This window comes from Schistocerca cancellata, chromosome 9, assembly GCF_023864275.1.
Source record: "Schistocerca cancellata isolate TAMUIC-IGC-003103 chromosome 9, iqSchCanc2.1, whole genome shotgun sequence".
NCBI lineage: Eukaryota > Metazoa > Arthropoda > Insecta > Orthoptera > Acrididae > Schistocerca > Schistocerca cancellata.
Window position 1 is genome coordinate 370,233,517 of NC_064634.1, and position 13,594 is coordinate 370,247,110.

The window sequence follows — 13,594 nt, forward strand, 5'->3', positions numbered from 1 at the left end:
ATTTGAGTAATATAATCGTGCATTCGATACGGTAGCTGCGTCTTCCTCGGTAGTATAGTGGTTAGTATCCCCGCCTGTCACGCGGGAGACCGGGGTTCGATTCCCCGCCGGGGAGACAAATCCGATTTTTAATTGCTGCACTATCACTCGCCGAACATAGTGTAGGACGTTTGCAGGTACTACCAACATGTGTCCCCCACACAGGCAGCTGTCTACAGCGCATCCTCGGTAGTATAGTGGTTAGTATCCCCGCCTGTCACGCGGGAGACCGGGGTTCGATTCCCCGCCGGGGAGATGCGATTTTTATCTCACAAACCTGTTCGAGAGTTGCGCGTATGGGGATCGGAAGAGCATAACGTTTGCGATCAATGAGTGTAGTTGGTGCAAAATCTAAAAAAATGCTACATCTTAGCAAGTGGTTCTTGCATTCTTCACACTTCAGGGTTTGCTGCTGAGGCTGAATCAAAGCACCCAGCCGACGCTCTGGGCGTAATAATCGAGCTCGACACAGTCTGCAAAAGAAACAATTTTAGCAGAGCGTGGTTTCGATCCACGGACCTCTGGGTTATGGGCCCAGCACGCTTCCACTGCGCCACTCTGCTGTCTGCGAGAGTACTGGCTCTTCGTCACATCACGTCTGACACCTGGGCAGTGTTGTCTGCGTCGCTTTCACACTCCTACACGTGATTGCGTAACATCTCCTACAGCTCTCAGCTTGACTTGTCTCGACTTTGCTCGACTGACGCTACGCTGACGCTAGCAGGCAGCGATATTTACCACGATCGCCTCGACATACAGCTGCGAGAAGCACAGGAGTAACAAAGCACTCCACGATGCGGCGACATACGAAATCCACTGCCCAGCTACGCGTCGGAAACTAACAAAATGCCGACCCTGCCAGGATTCGAACCTGGAATCTTCTGATCCGTAGTCAGACGCGTTATCCGTTGCGCCACAGGGCCACCGGCAGCGTTTTGTCTACGAGACAAGTGCAATTCGCTAAGAAAAGTGTTCTCCACGGCTCAGCAAGCTCCCAAGGAAGGTACCTCTCGTCCAGCTGCGTGGCCGCAGTGCGCCTGCAGAGCTTAGAGCTAGCCACGCATCTGCTCTCGCTGTTCGACAGGTAGCAGAAGGCGAGGCGCGCTTTTTCGCACGTTTTCTCGACGACGAGAGCCGGTTGATGTGCATGTAAGCGTAGCATATGGAACAAGAATAGCACGAAGCATTCGTAGTCAGGTGCCAAAGTCTCAGTATGGCATCAGGTGGCGAACATATGTTTCTGTGGCCACCACTGGTTTGCAGCAAAGTGAATACCACTAACTGAGAGCTGTGAGTCGTAGCCCCAGTGGCGCAATTGGTTAGCGCACGGTACTTATAAGGCAGTAGCCGTGAGCAATGCCGGGGTTGTGAGTTCGAGCCTCACGTGGGGCATACTTTTATTTCGTACAACAGTCTCTGACAGCAACAGGAGGCTACGTTCGAGATGTATCAGCTATTTGAGTAATATAATCGTGCATTCGATACGGTAGCTGCGTCTTCCTCGGTAGTATAGTGGTTAGTATCCCCGCCTGTCACGCGGGAGACCGGGGTTCGATTCCCCGCCGGGGAGACAAATCCGATTTTTAATTGCTGCACTATCACTCGCCGAACATAGTGTAGGACGTTTGCAGGTACTACCAACATGTGTCCCCCACACAGGCAGCTGTCTACAGCGCATCCTCGGTAGTATAGTGGTTAGTATCCCCGCCTGTCACGCGGGAGACCGGGGTTCGATTCCCCGCCGGGGAGATGCGATTTTTATCTCACAAACCTGTTCGAGAGTTGCGCGTATGGGGATCGGAAGAGCATAACGTTTGCGATCAATGAGTGTAGTTGGTGCAAAATCTAAAAAAATGCTACATCTTAGCAAGTGGTTCTTGCATTCTTCACACTTCAGGGTTTGCTGCTGAGGCTGAATCAAAGCACCCAGCCGACGCTCTGGGCGTAATAATCGAGCTCGACACAGTCTGCAAAAGAAACAATTTTAGCAGAGCGTGGTTTCGATCCACGGACCTCTGGGTTATGGGCCCAGCACGCTTCCACTGCGCCACTCTGCTGTCTGCGAGAGTACTGGCTCTTCGTCACATCACGTCTGACACCTGGGCAGTGTTGTCTGCGTCGCTTTCACACTCCTACACGTGATTGCGTAACATCTCCTACAGCTCTCAGCTTGACTTGTCTCGACTTTGCTCGACTGACGCTACGCTGACGCTAGCAGGCAGCGATATTTACCACGATCGCCTCGACATACAGCTGCGAGAAGCACAGGAGTAACAAAGCACTCCACGATGCGGCGACATACGAAATCCACTGCCCAGCTACGCGTCGGAAACTAACAAAATGCCGACCCTGCCAGGATTCGAACCTGGAATCTTCTGATCCGTAGTCAGACGCGTTATCCGTTGCGCCACAGGGCCACCGGCAGCGTTTTGTCTACGAGACAAGTGCAATTCGCTAAGAAAAGTGTTCTCCACGGCTCAGCAAGCTCCCAAGGAAGGTACCTCTCGTCCAGCTGCGTGGCCGCAGTGCGCCTGCAGAGCTTAGAGCTAGCCACGCATCTGCTCTCGCTGTTCGACAGGTAGCAGAAGGCGAGGCGCGCTTTTTCGCACGTTTTCTCGACGACGAGAGCCGGTTGATGTGCATGTAAGCGTAGCATATGAAACAAGAATAGCACGAAGCATTCGTAGTCAGGTGCCAAAGTCTCAGTATGGCATCAGGTGGCGAACATATGTTTCTGTGGCCACCACTGGTTTGCAGCAAAGTGAATACCACTAACTGAGAGCTGTGAGTCGTAGCCCCAGTGGCGCAATTGGTTAGCGCACGGTACTTATAAGGCAGTAGCCGTGAGCAATGCCGGGGTTGTGAGTTCGAGCCTCACGTGGGGCATACTTTTATTTCGTACAACAGTCTCTGACAGCAACAGGAGGCTACGTTCGAGATGTATCAGCTATTTGAGTAATATAATCGTGCATTCGATACGGTAGCTGCGTCTTCCTCGGTAGTATAGTGGTTAGTATCCCCGCCTGTCACGCGGGAGACCGGGGTTCGATTCCCCGCCGGGGAGACAAATCCGATTTTTAATTGCTGCACTATCACTCGCCGAACATAGTGTAGGACGTTTGCAGGTACTACCAACATGTGTCCCCCACACAGGCAGCTGTCTACAGCGCATCCTCGGTAGTATAGTGGTTAGTATCCCCGCCTGTCACGCGGGAGACCGGGGTTCGATTCCCCGCCGGGGAGATGTGATTTTTATCTCACAAACCTGTTCGAGAGTAGCGCGTATGGGGATCGGAAGAGCATAAAGTTTGCGATCAGTGAGTGTAGTTGGTGCAAAATCTAACAAAATGCTACATCTTAGCAAGTGGTTCTTGCATTCTTCACACTTCAGGGTTTGCTGCTGAGGCTGAATCAAAGCACCCAGCCGACGCTCTGGGCGTAATAATCGAGCTCGACACAGTCTGCAAAAGAAATAATTTTAGCAGAGCGTGGTTTCGATCCACGGACCTCTGGGTTATGGGCCCAGCACGCTTCCACTGCGCCACTCTGCTGTCTGCGAGAGTACTGGCTCTTCGTCACATCACGTCTGACACCTGGGCAGTGTTGTCTGCGTCGCTTTCACACTCCTACACGTGATTGCGTAACATCTCCTACAGCTCTCAGCTTGACTTGTCTCGACTTTGCTCGACTGACGCTACGCTGACGCTAGCAGGCAGCGATATTTACCACGATCGCCTCGACATACAGCTGCGAGAAGCACAGGAGTAACAAAGCACTCCACGATGCGGCGACATACGAAATCCACTGCCCAGCTACGCGTCGGAAACTAACAAAATGCCGACCCTGCCAGGATTCGAACCTGGAATCTTCTGATCCGTAGTCAGACGCGTTATCCGTTGCGCCACAGGGCCACCGGCAGCGTTTTGTCTACGAGACAAGTGCAATTCGCTAAGAAAAGTGTTCTCCACGGCTCAGCAAGCTCCCAAGGAAGGTACCTCTCGTCCAGCTGCGTGGCCGCAGTGCGCCTGCAGAGCTTAGAGCTAGCCACGCATCTGCTCTCGCTGTTCGACAGGTAGCAGAAGGCGAGGCGCGCTTTTTCGCACGTTTTCTCGACGACGAGAGCCGGTTGATGTGCATGTAAGCGTAGCATATGAAACAAGAATAGCACGAAGCATTCGTAGTCAGGTGCCAAAGTCTCAGTATGGCATCAGGTGGCGAACATATGTTTCTGTGGCCACCACTGGTTTGCAGCAAAGTGAATACCACTAACTGAGAGCTGTGAGTCGTAGCCCCAGTGGCGCAATTGGTTAGCGCACGGTACTTATAAGGCAGTAGCCGTGAGCAATGCCGGGGTTGTGAGTTCGAGCCTCACGTGGGGCATACTTTTATTTCGTACAACAGTCTCTGACAGCAACAGGAGGCTACGTTCGAGATGTATCAGCTATTTGAGTAATATAATCGTGCATTCGATACGGTAGCTGCGTCTTCCTCGGTAGTATAGTGGTTAGTATCCCCGCCTGTCACGCGGGAGACCGGGGTTCGATTCCCCGCCGGGGAGACAAATCCGATTTTTAATTGCTGCACTATCACTCGCCGAACATAGTGTAGGACGTTTGCAGGTACTACCAACATGTGTCCCCCACACAGGCAGCTGTCTACAGCGCATCCTCGGTAGTATAGTGGTTAGTATCCCCGCCTGTCACGCGGGAGACCGGGGTTCGATTCCCCGCCGGGGAGATGTGATTTTTATCTCACAAACCTGTTCGAGAGTAGCGCGTATGGGGATCGGAAGAGCATAAAGTTTGCGATCAGTGAGTGTAGTTGGTGCAAAATCTAACAAAATGCTACATCTTAGCAAGTGGTTCTTGCATTCTTCACACTTCAGGGTTTGCTGCTGAGGCTGAATCAAAGCACCCAGCCGACGCTCTGGGCGTAATAATCGAGCTCGACACAGTCTGCAAAAGAAATAATTTTAGCAGAGCGTGGTTTCGATCCACGGACCTCTGGGTTATGGGCCCAGCACGCTTCCACTGCGCCACTCTGCTGTCTGCGAGAGTACTGGCTCTTCGTCACATCACGTCTGACACCTGGGCAGTGTTGTCTGCGTCGCTTTCACACTCCTACACGTGATTGCGTAACATCTCCTACAGCTCTCAGCTTGACTTGTCTCGACTTTGCTCGACTGACGCTACGCTGACGCTAGCAGGCAGCGATATTTACCACGATCGCCTCGACATACAGCTGCGAGAAGCACAGGAGTAACAAAGCACTCCACGATGCGGCGACATACGAAATCCACTGCCCAGCTACGCGTCGGAAACTAACAAAATGCCGACCCTGCCAGGATTCGAACCTGGAATCTTCTGATCCGTAGTCAGACGCGTTATCCGTTGCGCCACAGGGCCACCGGCAGCGTTTTGTCTACGAGACAAGTGCAATTCGCTAAGAAAAGTGTTCTCCACGGCTCAGCAAGCTCCCAAGGAAGGTACCTCTCGTCCAGCTGCGTGGCCGCAGTGCGCCTGCAGAGCTTAGAGCTAGCCACGCATCTGCTCTCGCTGTTCGACAGGTAGCAGAAGGCGAGGCGCGCTTTTTCGCACGTTTTCTCGACGACGAGAGCCGGTTGATGTGCATGTAAGCGTAGCATATGAAACAAGAATAGCACGAAGCATTCGTAGTCAGGTGCCAAAGTCTCAGTATGGCATCAGGTGGCGAACATATGTTTCTGTGGCCACCACTGGTTTGCAGCAAAGTGAATACCACTAACTGAGAGCTGTGAGTCGTAGCCCCAGTGGCGCAATTGGTTAGCGCACGGTACTTATAAGGCAGTAGCCGTGAGCAATGCCGGGGTTGTGAGTTCGAGCCTCACGTGGGGCATACTTTTATTTCGTACAACAGTCTCTGACAGCAACAGGAGGCTACGTTCGAGATGTATCAGCTATTTGAGTAATATAATCGTGCATTCGATACGGTAGCTGCGTCTTCCTCGGTAGTATAGTGGTTAGTATCCCCGCCTGTCACGCGGGAGACCGGGGTTCGATTCCCCGCCGGGGAGACAAATCCGATTTTTAATTGCTGCACTATCACTCGCCGAACATAGTGTAGGACGTTTGCAGGTACTACCAACATGTGTCCCCCACACAGGCAGCTGTCTACAGCGCATCCTCGGTAGTATAGTGGTTAGTATCCCCGCCTGTCACGCGGGAGACCGGGGTTCGATTCCCCGCCGGGGAGATGCGATTTTTATCTCACAAACCTGTTCGAGAGTAGCGCGTATGGGGATCGGAAGAGCATAAAGTTTGCGATCAGTGAGTGTAGTTGGTGCAAAATCTAACAAAATGCTACATCTTAGCAAGTGGTTCTTGCATTCTTCACACTTCAGGGTTTGCTGCTGAGGCTGAATCAAAGCACCCAGCCGACGCTCTGGGCGTAATAATCGAGCTCGACACAGTCTGCAAAAGAAATAATTTTAGCAGAGCGTGGTTTCGATCCACGGACCTCTGGGTTATGGGCCCAGCACGCTTCCACTGCGCCACTCTGCTGTCTGCGAGAGTACTGGCTCTTCGTCACATCACGTCTGACACCTGGGCAGTGTTGTCTGCGTCGCTTTCACACTCCTACACGTGATTGCGTAACATCTCCTACAGCTCTCAGCTTGACTTGTCTCGACTTTGCTCGACTGACGCTACGCTGACGCTAGCAGGCAGCGATATTTACCACGATCGCCTCGACATACAGCTGCGAGAAGCACAGGAGTAACAAAGCACTCCACGATGCGGCGACATACGAAATCCACTGCCCAGCTACGCGTCGGAAACTAACAAAATGCCGACCCTGCCAGGATTCGAACCTGGAATCTTCTGATCCGTAGTCAGACGCGTTATCCGTTGCGCCACAGGGCCACCGGCAGCGTTTTGTCTACGAGACAAGTGCAATTCGCTAAGAAAAGTGTTCTCCACGGCTCAGCAAGCTCCCAAGGAAGGTACCTCTCGTCCAGCTGCGTGGCCGCAGTGCGCCTGCAGAGCTTAGAGCTAGCCACGCATCTGCTCTCGCTGTTCGACAGGTAGCAGAAGGCGAGGCGCGCTTTTTCGCACGTTTTCTCGACGACGAGAGCCGGTTGATGTGCATGTAAGCGTAGCATATGAAACAAGAATAGCACGAAGCATTCGTAGTCAGGTGCCAAAGTCTCAGTATGGCATCAGGTGGCGAACATATGTTTCTGTGGCCACCACTGGTTTGCAGCAAAGTGAATACCACTAACTGAGAGCTGTGAGTCGTAGCCCCAGTGGCGCAATTGGTTAGCGCACGGTACTTATAAGGCAGTAGCCGTGAGCAATGCCGGGGTTGTGAGTTCGAGCCTCACGTGGGGCATACTTTTATTTCGTACAACAGTCTCTGACAGCAACAGGAGGCTACGTTCGAGATGTATCAGCTATTTGAGTAATATAATCGTGCATTCGATACGGTAGCTGCGTCTTCCTCGGTAGTATAGTGGTTAGTATCCCCGCCTGTCACGCGGGAGACCGGGGTTCGATTCCCCGCCGGGGAGACAAATCCGATTTTTAATTGCTGCACTATCACTCGCCGAACATAGTGTAGGACGTTTGCAGGTACTACCAACATGTGTCCCCCACACAGGCAGCTGTCTACAGCGCATCCTCGGTAGTATAGTGGTTAGTATCCCCGCCTGTCACGCGGGAGACCGGGGTTCGATTCCCCGCCGGGGAGATGCGATTTTTATCTCACAAACCTGTTCGAGAGTAGCGCGTATGGGGATCGGAAGAGCATAAAGTTTGCGATCAGTGAGTGTAGTTGGTGCAAAATCTAACAAAATGCTACATCTTAGCAAGTGGTTCTTGCATTCTTCACACTTCAGGGTTTGCTGCTGAGGCTGAATCAAAGCACCCAGCCGACGCTCTGGGCGTAATAATCGAGCTCGACACAGTCTGCAAAAGAAATAATTTTAGCAGAGCGTGGTTTCGATCCACGGACCTCTGGGTTATGGGCCCAGCACGCTTCCACTGCGCCACTCTGCTGTCTGCGAGAGTACTGGCTCTTCGTCACATCACGTCTGACACCTGGGCAGTGTTGTCTGCGTCGCTTTCACACTCCTACACGTGATTGCGTAACATCTCCTACAGCTCTCAGCTTGACTTGTCTCGACTTTGCTCGACTGACGCTACGCTGACGCTAGCAGGCAGCGATATTTACCACGATCGCCTCGACATACAGCTGCGAGAAGCACAGGAGTAACAAAGCACTCCACGATGCGGCGACATACGAAATCCACTGCCCAGCTACGCGTCGGAAACTAACAAAATGCCGACCCTGCCAGGATTCGAACCTGGAATCTTCTGATCCGTAGTCAGACGCGTTATCCGTTGCGCCACAGGGCCACCGGCAGCGTTTTGTCTACGAGACAAGTGCAATTCGCTAAGAAAAGTGTTCTCCACGGCTCAGCAAGCTCCCAAGGAAGGTACCTCTCGTCCAGCTGCGTGGCCGCAGTGCGCCTGCAGAGCTTAGAGCTAGCCACGCATCTGCTCTCGCTGTTCGACAGGTAGCAGAAGGCGAGGCGCGCTTTTTCGCACGTTTTCTCGACGACGAGAGCCGGTTGATGTGCATGTAAGCGTAGCATATGAAACAAGAATAGCACGAAGCATTCGTAGTCAGGTGCCAAAGTCTCAGTATGGCATCAGGTGGCGAACATATGTTTCTGTGGCCACCACTGGTTTGCAGCAAAGTGAATACCACTAACTGAGAGCTGTGAGTCGTAGCCCCAGTGGCGCAATTGGTTAGCGCACGGTACTTATAAGGCAGTAGCCGTGAGCAATGCCGGGGTTGTGAGTTCGAGCCTCACGTGGGGCATACTTTTATTTCGTACAACAGTCTCTGACAGCAACAGGAGGCTACGTTCGAGATGTATCAGCTATTTGAGTAATATAATCGTGCATTCGATACGGTAGCTGCGTCTTCCTCGGTAGTATAGTGGTTAGTATCCCCGCCTGTCACGCGGGAGACCGGGGTTCGATTCCCCGCCGGGGAGACAAATCCGATTTTTAATTGCTGCACTATCACTCGCCGAACATAGTGTAGGACGTTTGCAGGTACTACCAACATGTGTCCCCCACACAGGCAGCTGTCTACAGCGCATCCTCGGTAGTATAGTGGTTAGTATCCCCGCCTGTCACGCGGGAGACCGGGGTTCGATTCCCCGCCGGGGAGATGCGATTTTTATCTCACAAACCTGTTCGAGAGTAGCGCGTATGGGGATCGGAAGAGCATAAAGTTTGCGATCAGTGAGTGTAGTTGGTGCAAAATCTAACAAAATGCTACATCTTAGCAAGTGGTTCTTGCATTCTTCACACTTCAGGGTTTGCTGCTGAGGCTGAATCAAAGCACCCAGCCGACGCTCTGGGCGTAATAATCGAGCTCGACACAGTCTGCAAAAGAAATAATTTTAGCAGAGCGTGGTTTCGATCCACGGACCTCTGGGTTATGGGCCCAGCACGCTTCCACTGCGCCACTCTGCTGTCTGCGAGAGTACTGGCTCTTCGTCACATCACGTCTGACACCTGGGCAGTGTTGTCTGCGTCGCTTTCACACTCCTACACGTGATTGCGTAACATCTCCTACAGCTCTCAGCTTGACTTGTCTCGACTTTGCTCGACTGACGCTACGCTGACGCTAGCAGGCAGCGATATTTACCACGATCGCCTCGACATACAGCTGCGAGAAGCACAGGAGTAACAAAGCACTCCACGATGCGGCGACATACGAAATCCACTGCCCAGCTACGCGTCGGAAACTAACAAAATGCCGACCCTGCCAGGATTCGAACCTGGAATCTTCTGATCCGTAGTCAGACGCGTTATCCGTTGCGCCACAGGGCCACCGGCAGCGTTTTGTCTACGAGACAAGTGCAATTCGCTAAGAAAAGTGTTCTCCACGGCTCAGCAAGCTCCCAAGGAAGGTACCTCTCGTCCAGCTGCGTGGCCGCAGTGCGCCTGCAGAGCTTAGAGCTAGCCACGCATCTGCTCTCGCTGTTCGACAGGTAGCAGAAGGCGAGGCGCGCTTTTTCGCACGTTTTCTCGACGACGAGAGCCGGTTGATGTGCATGTAAGCGTAGCATATGAAACAAGAATAGCACGAAGCATTCGTAGTCAGGTGCCAAAGTCTCAGTATGGCATCAGGTGGCGAACATATGTTTCTGTGGCCACCACTGGTTTGCAGCAAAGTGAATACCACTAACTGAGAGCTGTGAGTCGTAGCCCCAGTGGCGCAATTGGTTAGCGCACGGTACTTATAAGGCAGTAGCCGTGAGCAATGCCGGGGTTGTGAGTTCGAGCCTCACGTGGGGCATACTTTTATTTCGTACAACAGTCTCTGACAGCAACAGGAGGCTACGTTCGAGATGTATCAGCTATTTGAGTAATATAATCGTGCATTCGATACGGTAGCTGCGTCTTCCTCGGTAGTATAGTGGTTAGTATCCCCGCCTGTCACGCGGGAGACCGGGGTTCGATTCCCCGCCGGGGAGACAAATCCGATTTTTAATTGCTGCACTATCACTCGCCGAACATAGTGTAGGACGTTTGCAGGTACTACCAACATGTGTCCCCCACACAGGCAGCTGTCTACAGCGCATCCTCGGTAGTATAGTGGTTAGTATCCCCGCCTGTCACGCGGGAGACCGGGGTTCGATTCCCCGCCGGGGAGATGCGATTTTTATCTCACAAACCTGTTCGAGAGTAGCGCGTATGGGGATCGGAAGAGCATAAAGTTTGCGATCAGTGAGTGTAGTTGGTGCAAAATCTAACAAAATGCTACATCTTAGCAAGTGGTTCTTGCATTCTTCACACTTCAGGGTTTGCTGCTGAGGCTGAATCAAAGCACCCAGCCGACGCTCTGGGCGTAATAATCGAGCTCGACACAGTCTGCAAAAGAAATAATTTTAGCAGAGCGTGGTTTCGATCCACGGACCTCTGGGTTATGGGCCCAGCACGCTTCCACTGCGCCACTCTGCTGTCTGCGAGAGTACTGGCTCTTCGTCACATCACGTCTGACACCTGGGCAGTGTTGTCTGCGTCGCTTTCACACTCCTACACGTGATTGCGTAACATCTCCTACAGCTCTCAGCTTGACTTGTCTCGACTTTGCTCGACTGACGCTACGCTGACGCTAGCAGGCAGCGATATTTACCACGATCGCCTCGACATACAGCTGCGAGAAGCACAGGAGTAACAAAGCACTCCACGATGCGGCGACATACGAAATCCACTGCCCAGCTACGCGTCGGAAACTAACAAAATGCCGACCCTGCCAGGATTCGAACCTGGAATCTTCTGATCCGTAGTCAGACGCGTTATCCGTTGCGCCACAGGGCCACCGGCAGCGTTTTGTCTACGAGACAAGTGCAATTCGCTAAGAAAAGTGTTCTCCACGGCTCAGCAAGCTCCCAAGGAAGGTACCTCTCGTCCAGCTGCGTGGCCGCAGTGCGCCTGCAGAGCTTAGAGCTAGCCACGCATCTGCTCTCGCTGTTCGACAGGTAGCAGAAGGCGAGGCGCGCTTTTTCGCACGTTTTCTCGACGACGAGAGCCGGTTGATGTGCATGTAAGCGTAGCATATGAAACAAGAATAGCACGAAGCATTCGTAGTCAGGTGCCAAAGTCTCAGTATGGCATCAGGTGGCGAACATATGTTTCTGTGGCCACCACTGGTTTGCAGCAAAGTGAATACCACTAACTGAGAGCTGTGAGTCGTAGCCCCAGTGGCGCAATTGGTTAGCGCACGGTACTTATAAGGCAGTAGCCGTGAGCAATGCCGGGGTTGTGAGTTCGAGCCTCACGTGGGGCATACTTTTATTTCGTACAACAGTCTCTGACAGCAACAGGAGGCTACGTTCGAGATGTATCAGCTATTTGAGTAATATAATCGTGCATTCGATACGGTAGCTGCGTCTTCCTCGGTAGTATAGTGGTTAGTATCCCCGCCTGTCACGCGGGAGACCGGGGTTCGATTCCCCGCCGGGGAGACAAATCCGATTTTTAATTGCTGCACTATCACTCGCCGAACATAGTGTAGGACGTTTGCAGGTACTACCAACATGTGTCCCCCACACAGGCAGCTGTCTACAGCGCATCCTCGGTAGTATAGTGGTTAGTATCCCCGCCTGTCACGCGGGAGACCGGGGTTCGATTCCCCGCCGGGGAGATGCGATTTTTATCTCACAAACCTGTTCGAGAGTAGCGCGTATGGGGATCGGAAGAGCATAAAGTTTGCGATCAGTGAGTGTAGTTGGTGCAAAATCTAACAAAATGCTACATCTTAGCAAGTGGTTCTTGCATTCTTCACACTTCAGGGTTTGCTGCTGAGGCTGAATCAAAGCACCCAGCCGACGCTCTGGGCGTAATAATCGAGCTCGACACAGTCTGCAAAAGAAATAATTTTAGCAGAGCGTGGTTTCGATCCACGGACCTCTGGGTTATGGGCCCAGCACGCTTCCACTGCGCCACTCTGCTGTCTGCGAGAGTACTGGCTCTTCGTCACATCACGTCTGACACCTGGGCAGTGTTGTCTGCGTCGCTTTCACACTCCTACACGTGATTGCGTAACATCTCCTACAGCTCTCAGCTTGACTTGTCTCGACTTTGCTCGACTGACGCTACGCTGACGCTAGCAGGCAGCGATATTTACCACGATCGCCTCGACATACAGCTGCGAGAAGCACAGGAGTAACAAAGCACTCCACGATGCGGCGACATACGAAATCCACTGCCCAGCTACGCGTCGGAAACTAACAAAATGCCGACCCTGCCAGGATTCGAACCTGGAATCTTCTGATCCGTAGTCAGACGCGTTATCCGTTGCGCCACAGGGCCACCGGCAGCGTTTTGTCTACGAGACAAGTGCAATTCGCTAAGAAAAGTGTTCTCCACGGCTCAGCAAGCTCCCAAGGAAGGTACCTCTCGTCCAGCTGCGTGGCCGCAGTGCGCCTGCAGAGCTTAGAGCTAGCCACGCATCTGCTCTCGCTGTTCGACAGGTAGCAGAAGGCGAGGCGCGCTTTTTCGCACGTTTTCTCGACGACGAGAGCCGGTTGATGTGCATGTAAGCGTAGCATATGAAACAAGAATAGCACGAAGCATTCGTAGTCAGGTGCCAAAGTCTCAGTATGGCATCAGGTGGCGAACATATGTTTCTGTGGCCACCACTGGTTTGCAGCAAAGTGAATACCACTAACTGAGAGCTGTGAGTCGTAGCCCCAGTGGCGCAATTGGTTAGCGCACGGTACTTATAAGGCAGTAGCCGTGAGCAATGCCGGGGTTGTGAGTTCGAGCCTCACGTGGGGCATACTTTTATTTCGTACAACAGTCTCTGACAGCAACAGGAGGCTACGTTCGAGATGTATCAGCTATTTGAGTAATATAATCGTGCATTCGATAAGGTAGCTGCGTCTTCCTCGGTAGTATAGTGGTTAGTATCCCCGCCTGTCACGCGGGAGACCGGGGTTCGATTCCCCGCCGGGGAGACAAATCCGATTTTTAATTGCTGCACTATCACT

General features: G+C 52.6%; 46 non-coding genes across 46 annotated transcripts; 28 read left to right on the plus strand and 18 right to left on the minus strand.

Moving 5' to 3' along the window:
- The first annotated feature begins 43 nt into the window (after window positions 1-43).
- Window positions 44-115, plus strand: Trnad-guc (transfer RNA aspartic acid (anticodon GUC)). The gene has a single exon. It is a non-coding gene; the product is annotated as a tRNA-Asp (tRNA).
- Window positions 116-222: 107 nt separating this feature from the next.
- Trnad-guc (transfer RNA aspartic acid (anticodon GUC)) lies at window positions 223-294 on the plus strand. Its single transcript has one exon. It is a non-coding gene; the product is annotated as a tRNA-Asp (tRNA).
- A 236-nt stretch (window positions 295-530) lies between these two features.
- On the minus strand, window positions 531-602 carry Trnam-cau (transfer RNA methionine (anticodon CAU)). Its single transcript has one exon. It is a non-coding gene; the product is annotated as a tRNA-Met (tRNA).
- Window positions 603-889: 287 nt separating this feature from the next.
- Window positions 890-962, minus strand: Trnar-acg (transfer RNA arginine (anticodon ACG)). The gene has a single exon. It is a non-coding gene; the product is annotated as a tRNA-Arg (tRNA).
- A 377-nt stretch (window positions 963-1,339) lies between these two features.
- On the plus strand, window positions 1,340-1,431 carry Trnai-uau (transfer RNA isoleucine (anticodon UAU)). The gene is given in 2 exon segments: window positions 1,340-1,377; window positions 1,396-1,431. It is a non-coding gene; the product is annotated as a tRNA-Ile (tRNA).
- A 106-nt stretch (window positions 1,432-1,537) lies between these two features.
- Window positions 1,538-1,609, plus strand: Trnad-guc (transfer RNA aspartic acid (anticodon GUC)). The gene has a single exon. It is a non-coding gene; the product is annotated as a tRNA-Asp (tRNA).
- Window positions 1,610-1,716: 107 nt separating this feature from the next.
- On the plus strand, window positions 1,717-1,788 carry Trnad-guc (transfer RNA aspartic acid (anticodon GUC)). The gene has a single exon. It is a non-coding gene; the product is annotated as a tRNA-Asp (tRNA).
- Window positions 1,789-2,024: 236 nt separating this feature from the next.
- On the minus strand, window positions 2,025-2,096 carry Trnam-cau (transfer RNA methionine (anticodon CAU)). Its single transcript has one exon. It is a non-coding gene; the product is annotated as a tRNA-Met (tRNA).
- A 287-nt stretch (window positions 2,097-2,383) lies between these two features.
- On the minus strand, window positions 2,384-2,456 carry Trnar-acg (transfer RNA arginine (anticodon ACG)). Its single transcript has one exon. It is a non-coding gene; the product is annotated as a tRNA-Arg (tRNA).
- A 377-nt stretch (window positions 2,457-2,833) lies between these two features.
- On the plus strand, window positions 2,834-2,925 carry Trnai-uau (transfer RNA isoleucine (anticodon UAU)). The gene is given in 2 exon segments: window positions 2,834-2,871; window positions 2,890-2,925. It is a non-coding gene; the product is annotated as a tRNA-Ile (tRNA).
- Window positions 2,926-3,031: 106 nt separating this feature from the next.
- Window positions 3,032-3,103, plus strand: Trnad-guc (transfer RNA aspartic acid (anticodon GUC)). The gene has a single exon. It is a non-coding gene; the product is annotated as a tRNA-Asp (tRNA).
- A 107-nt stretch (window positions 3,104-3,210) lies between these two features.
- Window positions 3,211-3,282, plus strand: Trnad-guc (transfer RNA aspartic acid (anticodon GUC)). Its single transcript has one exon. It is a non-coding gene; the product is annotated as a tRNA-Asp (tRNA).
- Window positions 3,283-3,518: 236 nt separating this feature from the next.
- Trnam-cau (transfer RNA methionine (anticodon CAU)) lies at window positions 3,519-3,590 on the minus strand. Its single transcript has one exon. It is a non-coding gene; the product is annotated as a tRNA-Met (tRNA).
- A 287-nt stretch (window positions 3,591-3,877) lies between these two features.
- Trnar-acg (transfer RNA arginine (anticodon ACG)) lies at window positions 3,878-3,950 on the minus strand. Its single transcript has one exon. It is a non-coding gene; the product is annotated as a tRNA-Arg (tRNA).
- Window positions 3,951-4,327: 377 nt separating this feature from the next.
- Window positions 4,328-4,419, plus strand: Trnai-uau (transfer RNA isoleucine (anticodon UAU)). Its single transcript is given in 2 exon segments — window positions 4,328-4,365; window positions 4,384-4,419. It is a non-coding gene; the product is annotated as a tRNA-Ile (tRNA).
- A 106-nt stretch (window positions 4,420-4,525) lies between these two features.
- On the plus strand, window positions 4,526-4,597 carry Trnad-guc (transfer RNA aspartic acid (anticodon GUC)). The gene has a single exon. It is a non-coding gene; the product is annotated as a tRNA-Asp (tRNA).
- A 107-nt stretch (window positions 4,598-4,704) lies between these two features.
- Window positions 4,705-4,776, plus strand: Trnad-guc (transfer RNA aspartic acid (anticodon GUC)). The gene has a single exon. It is a non-coding gene; the product is annotated as a tRNA-Asp (tRNA).
- Window positions 4,777-5,012: 236 nt separating this feature from the next.
- Window positions 5,013-5,084, minus strand: Trnam-cau (transfer RNA methionine (anticodon CAU)). The gene has a single exon. It is a non-coding gene; the product is annotated as a tRNA-Met (tRNA).
- A 287-nt stretch (window positions 5,085-5,371) lies between these two features.
- Trnar-acg (transfer RNA arginine (anticodon ACG)) lies at window positions 5,372-5,444 on the minus strand. Its single transcript has one exon. It is a non-coding gene; the product is annotated as a tRNA-Arg (tRNA).
- A 377-nt stretch (window positions 5,445-5,821) lies between these two features.
- On the plus strand, window positions 5,822-5,913 carry Trnai-uau (transfer RNA isoleucine (anticodon UAU)). Its single transcript is given in 2 exon segments — window positions 5,822-5,859; window positions 5,878-5,913. It is a non-coding gene; the product is annotated as a tRNA-Ile (tRNA).
- A 106-nt stretch (window positions 5,914-6,019) lies between these two features.
- Trnad-guc (transfer RNA aspartic acid (anticodon GUC)) lies at window positions 6,020-6,091 on the plus strand. Its single transcript has one exon. It is a non-coding gene; the product is annotated as a tRNA-Asp (tRNA).
- A 107-nt stretch (window positions 6,092-6,198) lies between these two features.
- Window positions 6,199-6,270, plus strand: Trnad-guc (transfer RNA aspartic acid (anticodon GUC)). The gene has a single exon. It is a non-coding gene; the product is annotated as a tRNA-Asp (tRNA).
- Window positions 6,271-6,506: 236 nt separating this feature from the next.
- On the minus strand, window positions 6,507-6,578 carry Trnam-cau (transfer RNA methionine (anticodon CAU)). The gene has a single exon. It is a non-coding gene; the product is annotated as a tRNA-Met (tRNA).
- Window positions 6,579-6,865: 287 nt separating this feature from the next.
- Window positions 6,866-6,938, minus strand: Trnar-acg (transfer RNA arginine (anticodon ACG)). Its single transcript has one exon. It is a non-coding gene; the product is annotated as a tRNA-Arg (tRNA).
- Window positions 6,939-7,315: 377 nt separating this feature from the next.
- On the plus strand, window positions 7,316-7,407 carry Trnai-uau (transfer RNA isoleucine (anticodon UAU)). Its single transcript is given in 2 exon segments — window positions 7,316-7,353; window positions 7,372-7,407. It is a non-coding gene; the product is annotated as a tRNA-Ile (tRNA).
- Window positions 7,408-7,513: 106 nt separating this feature from the next.
- On the plus strand, window positions 7,514-7,585 carry Trnad-guc (transfer RNA aspartic acid (anticodon GUC)). Its single transcript has one exon. It is a non-coding gene; the product is annotated as a tRNA-Asp (tRNA).
- Window positions 7,586-7,692: 107 nt separating this feature from the next.
- Window positions 7,693-7,764, plus strand: Trnad-guc (transfer RNA aspartic acid (anticodon GUC)). The gene has a single exon. It is a non-coding gene; the product is annotated as a tRNA-Asp (tRNA).
- Window positions 7,765-8,000: 236 nt separating this feature from the next.
- On the minus strand, window positions 8,001-8,072 carry Trnam-cau (transfer RNA methionine (anticodon CAU)). The gene has a single exon. It is a non-coding gene; the product is annotated as a tRNA-Met (tRNA).
- Window positions 8,073-8,359: 287 nt separating this feature from the next.
- On the minus strand, window positions 8,360-8,432 carry Trnar-acg (transfer RNA arginine (anticodon ACG)). The gene has a single exon. It is a non-coding gene; the product is annotated as a tRNA-Arg (tRNA).
- Window positions 8,433-8,809: 377 nt separating this feature from the next.
- Trnai-uau (transfer RNA isoleucine (anticodon UAU)) lies at window positions 8,810-8,901 on the plus strand. Its single transcript is given in 2 exon segments — window positions 8,810-8,847; window positions 8,866-8,901. It is a non-coding gene; the product is annotated as a tRNA-Ile (tRNA).
- A 106-nt stretch (window positions 8,902-9,007) lies between these two features.
- Trnad-guc (transfer RNA aspartic acid (anticodon GUC)) lies at window positions 9,008-9,079 on the plus strand. The gene has a single exon. It is a non-coding gene; the product is annotated as a tRNA-Asp (tRNA).
- A 107-nt stretch (window positions 9,080-9,186) lies between these two features.
- Window positions 9,187-9,258, plus strand: Trnad-guc (transfer RNA aspartic acid (anticodon GUC)). The gene has a single exon. It is a non-coding gene; the product is annotated as a tRNA-Asp (tRNA).
- Window positions 9,259-9,494: 236 nt separating this feature from the next.
- Trnam-cau (transfer RNA methionine (anticodon CAU)) lies at window positions 9,495-9,566 on the minus strand. The gene has a single exon. It is a non-coding gene; the product is annotated as a tRNA-Met (tRNA).
- A 287-nt stretch (window positions 9,567-9,853) lies between these two features.
- Window positions 9,854-9,926, minus strand: Trnar-acg (transfer RNA arginine (anticodon ACG)). The gene has a single exon. It is a non-coding gene; the product is annotated as a tRNA-Arg (tRNA).
- Window positions 9,927-10,303: 377 nt separating this feature from the next.
- Window positions 10,304-10,395, plus strand: Trnai-uau (transfer RNA isoleucine (anticodon UAU)). Its single transcript is given in 2 exon segments — window positions 10,304-10,341; window positions 10,360-10,395. It is a non-coding gene; the product is annotated as a tRNA-Ile (tRNA).
- A 106-nt stretch (window positions 10,396-10,501) lies between these two features.
- On the plus strand, window positions 10,502-10,573 carry Trnad-guc (transfer RNA aspartic acid (anticodon GUC)). The gene has a single exon. It is a non-coding gene; the product is annotated as a tRNA-Asp (tRNA).
- A 107-nt stretch (window positions 10,574-10,680) lies between these two features.
- Trnad-guc (transfer RNA aspartic acid (anticodon GUC)) lies at window positions 10,681-10,752 on the plus strand. The gene has a single exon. It is a non-coding gene; the product is annotated as a tRNA-Asp (tRNA).
- Window positions 10,753-10,988: 236 nt separating this feature from the next.
- Window positions 10,989-11,060, minus strand: Trnam-cau (transfer RNA methionine (anticodon CAU)). The gene has a single exon. It is a non-coding gene; the product is annotated as a tRNA-Met (tRNA).
- Window positions 11,061-11,347: 287 nt separating this feature from the next.
- On the minus strand, window positions 11,348-11,420 carry Trnar-acg (transfer RNA arginine (anticodon ACG)). Its single transcript has one exon. It is a non-coding gene; the product is annotated as a tRNA-Arg (tRNA).
- A 377-nt stretch (window positions 11,421-11,797) lies between these two features.
- Trnai-uau (transfer RNA isoleucine (anticodon UAU)) lies at window positions 11,798-11,889 on the plus strand. Its single transcript is given in 2 exon segments — window positions 11,798-11,835; window positions 11,854-11,889. It is a non-coding gene; the product is annotated as a tRNA-Ile (tRNA).
- A 106-nt stretch (window positions 11,890-11,995) lies between these two features.
- On the plus strand, window positions 11,996-12,067 carry Trnad-guc (transfer RNA aspartic acid (anticodon GUC)). The gene has a single exon. It is a non-coding gene; the product is annotated as a tRNA-Asp (tRNA).
- A 107-nt stretch (window positions 12,068-12,174) lies between these two features.
- Trnad-guc (transfer RNA aspartic acid (anticodon GUC)) lies at window positions 12,175-12,246 on the plus strand. Its single transcript has one exon. It is a non-coding gene; the product is annotated as a tRNA-Asp (tRNA).
- Window positions 12,247-12,482: 236 nt separating this feature from the next.
- Window positions 12,483-12,554, minus strand: Trnam-cau (transfer RNA methionine (anticodon CAU)). Its single transcript has one exon. It is a non-coding gene; the product is annotated as a tRNA-Met (tRNA).
- Window positions 12,555-12,841: 287 nt separating this feature from the next.
- Trnar-acg (transfer RNA arginine (anticodon ACG)) lies at window positions 12,842-12,914 on the minus strand. Its single transcript has one exon. It is a non-coding gene; the product is annotated as a tRNA-Arg (tRNA).
- A 377-nt stretch (window positions 12,915-13,291) lies between these two features.
- On the plus strand, window positions 13,292-13,383 carry Trnai-uau (transfer RNA isoleucine (anticodon UAU)). Its single transcript is given in 2 exon segments — window positions 13,292-13,329; window positions 13,348-13,383. It is a non-coding gene; the product is annotated as a tRNA-Ile (tRNA).
- Window positions 13,384-13,489: 106 nt separating this feature from the next.
- Trnad-guc (transfer RNA aspartic acid (anticodon GUC)) lies at window positions 13,490-13,561 on the plus strand. Its single transcript has one exon. It is a non-coding gene; the product is annotated as a tRNA-Asp (tRNA).
- The last annotated feature ends 33 nt before the right edge of the window (window positions 13,562-13,594 follow it).